Source organism: Lissotriton helveticus, chromosome 2_1 (assembly GCF_964261635.1).
Source record: "Lissotriton helveticus chromosome 2_1, aLisHel1.1, whole genome shotgun sequence".
Classification (NCBI taxonomy): Eukaryota; Metazoa; Chordata; class Amphibia; order Caudata; family Salamandridae; genus Lissotriton; species Lissotriton helveticus.
The window spans coordinates 400,408,406-400,412,297 of NC_136059.1; the positions used below are offsets into that span (position 1 = coordinate 400,408,406).

A 3,892-nucleotide genomic window follows, 5' to 3' on the forward strand; every position below is an offset into this window, starting at 1 on the left:
CCCTTAGTAGCTTGAGACGAGCAGCCAGGCTTATCTCCAAGGGACGAGTGTTCAGTATGCGCAACAACCCTCACAGTAACCCCACGATGTCATCACAAATAGACTCCACACGAGTATGGATAAAAATTAGTATAATCTTTATATAAGCAATTATACAATACAACCACACGATACAAAATCAACATATACGAATGGGTAGTAGGGGCGTGGCTAAGCCGGCTACAATGGCGGATGAGCTTTACTGAGGCTCCGTGATCGGGCCAGCATATTGCTCGTTTTCCAGCGCCGTTCTGGTCGGATGAAGTGACACCCAAGCGTCGGAAGGCACGCTCTACCCAACGGTGTCCCCAAACCTCGACAAACGGGGACCCTTCCGAGAGAAAAGAGCAGGAAAACCTCACCAGGGTACTCGGCGACAAGATGGCGCCCGCCTGCTCCTGACGGCAATCCCGGAGTGACTGACCCTGAGCCGCATGTCGAGCACCTGCGACAAGACCAGCAAACCACCAGGGGGCATACCGGCAGCGGAAGACGGCCCCCGCATTGCAGACAACCATGGTTAACCCCTGGATTCTGCAGGAAGGCAGCCATTACATGCAGATACGGGGGCCTGCGCGCCATGGCAATCGCAACAGCTGCCACCTGATGCGCACGGCCCTGCGACGCCACTGGGAGAGGGTCTGAGACGCAGTTTACAGCCTGCGAGGCAGACCGACCGACCACCGGCAGGGATCCACAGAATCGCCCTGCGCCGATGCCGCCTGGTTCCAAGATGGCGCCGAGAGCCCAGAGACGCTGTCAAGAGTGAGACTGGTCCCCAAGGAGCATCCAGGGATCCCCAGCGACGACGAATTGGAGGTGAGCGGGAAGATCCCCCTCAGCGGCTGGCAGAGCGAGGGTGAACCCCTACTCCTTCCACCTCGGCAAGACCTTCAAGCACCACAGAGGGACGCTGCCTTACCTTAAGATGGCGGCACAGTAACGCTCCCCGCACCAGCCCATATACTCTGCTGCAAGTAAAGCGCGGGAACTAATTGAGGTGAACCAGGCACTGAGGTGGTCGGACTGGGAGTACTTTGTTTCCCCCGCAGGGGGCCCAAGACCACTCCCCCACCATCTCCACGCACAGCACTCCTCACCTTCACCAGAAGCGCCAAGCCTCCTTCCAAACCTGTGGGGTGGTGGACTGGCAGCCAGAAAACTGAGCCTTCTCCCCCCATTAGATGCCCACTGACCCCCACGATTCATCGCCTCGCCAATCGAAGATCAGCCTCGCACTGAAACCAGTAGATCCTGTGTCGGGACATCACAGAGACAGGCCCCACCTCATAACTCTCGACGACGACTGGGTCCAGTGACACTCACCTTGCCGCCGCAATGGAGAAACCACGAGCATCCAAGCAAACTGCAGTGCCCGAGACCGCCCCAGAAAACATGCCCAACACCCGTACATGGGTCATGTCTAAGGCACTATCAAAAGACACGGAGAGGGGCTCTTTTCAACCAAAGGGAATAGAGTGCCCTAATACCATGTAGTAAAAAAGAAAGGTTTCCCTTTAGGATCGCTTTTCTAGAGAATCAGTCACGCCACATCAATCAACTCACATGCGTGTTAATTCACCATAAAAAACAGAAACAATAATACAATAAAGCACTTGCAAAGAAAAACAACTATGTTAAAATGTGTCACAATATTTATTTCTCATTAAAATCAACAGTAATCCCCAATACACAAATTCATTAAAAAAGATTATTCCCAAAAATATATATATATATTTTTTTTAAAGTCCTCAATTTCTATATTCCTGACATCACTAGCACAATTTACAGGGCAATATACCTGATGTAATGAAAAAATCAAAGACAAACTACAACAGATAAAAAAATATAAGACCTCAGGAATGTACATCTAAATGAACACTGCATTGTATTCAACAGCTGCACTTTTGTTTTAGCGAACTGTGGCTATGAGTCCTGAACAAGAAGGTTCTCCTGTTTAAGCTGCAGTAACTTTTCCGCCTAGGATCATCGCTCCTCCTATGGTAGATTACAGTCCTCCTAATGCACATGGACGACTGTCTCAAAGTAACCTGCAGCTTTCCTGACAACTCCTTGCTCTCCTGCTAAGAACTGTAGCCTTATGGCATCTTATTAAAACCTTCTGCCACCATATCCGCCGCTTCCACCACCAGTTCCACCACCTGCTCCGTAGCCACCACCTCTGCCACCACCACCACCATAGGGACTGCTGCCAGAACTTCGTCCACCACCAAATCCGCTTCCACCCTTCATCGGCCCATAGTTGGATTGCTGTTGGCCACCATAATTTCCGAAATCGTTGTAGCCACTACTGCCCCCATAGCCACCGCCTGCAAAGTTTCCTCCTTCGTTGTAGTTATCGTAGCCTCCGCTACCACCACCACCATATCCTCCAAGACCTTGGCTCCCATAACCACCAGGACTACCACCAAAACCGCCGCTTCTTCCACCACCATAGCCAGAGTCGCCTCCATAATTTCCACCGTCCCTGCCATAGCCGTTGTATCCATCTCCGCCACCGTACCCACGGCTTCCACCTCCACCACCGAAGCCTCCTGGGCTGCTGAAGTTTCCTCCTCCACGACCCCCGAAGTTGCTGCCACCGCCACCACCACCACCACCATTGCCGAAGCTGCTTTCTCGGCCACCACCAAAACTGCTTGAACCACCACAACCTCTTTGAGAACCAGCCGTCTGCATTTCTTGTTTGGAAAGTGCCTTCTTAACTTCACAGTTATGCCCATTGATTGTATGGTATTTCTGAACAACAATTTTGTCGACTGTATCATGGTCATCGTATGTTACAAATGCGAAGCCTCTTTTCTTCCCGCTCTGGTGATCTTCCATTACTTCATTTGTTTCGATCTTTCCGTACTCTTCGAAGTAGTCTCTTAAATGATATTCTTCTGTATCTTCCTTAATCCCCCCAACAACGATTTTTTGACTGTCAAGTGTGCAGCAGGCCTTGCAGAGTCTTCGCGTGACACTGCTCGCTTTGGTTCTACGATACGTCCATCAACCTTGTGTGGCCGAGCTGCCATTGCAGCATCCACTTCTTCCACGCAGGAGTAAGTCACAAATCCAAATCCCCTGGAACGTTTTGTTTGCGGGTCCCTCATTACCACGCAATCGGTGAGTTTGCCCCATTGTTCGAAATGTTCCTTTAAGCTGTCGTCTGTTGTTTCGAAGCTTAAGCCTCCGATGAAGAGTTTCCTCAACTGCTCCGGCTCCTTGGGATCACGGCCGTCCATTGCTGCTTGTGCCGCGAGACGCTTCGATGTTAGTCCATTCGCCCATCAAAATAAAAAAGGAACATTTTCATAGAACTACAGGAGACATATAGACAAACTTTGTCTTCAAAGTGTTATTTCAGATACAAATAGAACAACAGAATGCGAGACATTTGTTTCCCAATCACCATAAAACTGTTGGTCTTTCCGAATATAACAAACTAAGGCGTCGACCTTATTGAAATCATACGAGCCAAACAATGATCTGTTGTTTAATTCTGGGCCCAGAGTACGACGTGGTTGTGGCTTTTTAATCCTACAACGAACGTCCTCCGGTGCCGACTTCCCTTGTATACTGGCGGTGACTCGTATGATTTCAATAAGGTGAAATCGGTGACAATACTGGAAATATACATATCCTGACCAGTGATTAAGAATAAATCAACACCGTGGATCAAATATGAAGAGCTAGTCCCCAGGTGGCACGATTGACCGCAAAAGGAAATCGTTTTAAAGAATTTACATTTTCATGGCAAAAAAAGATTTTATTCTCAAAATTGCAGCACCTTCCTTCTTAAAATTAACTCAAGGAGGACTCTTTCATTTAAGTGCGATTGCACTGG

At 49.3% G+C, this 3,892-nt stretch overlaps 1 pseudogene; it reads right to left on the bottom strand.

The window, feature by feature from the left end:
• Positions 1-1,911: 1,911 nt before the first annotated feature.
• LOC144818017 (heterogeneous nuclear ribonucleoprotein A1-like) lies at positions 1,912-3,329 on the bottom strand (annotated as a pseudogene).
• Positions 3,330-3,892: the final 563 nt, after the last annotated feature.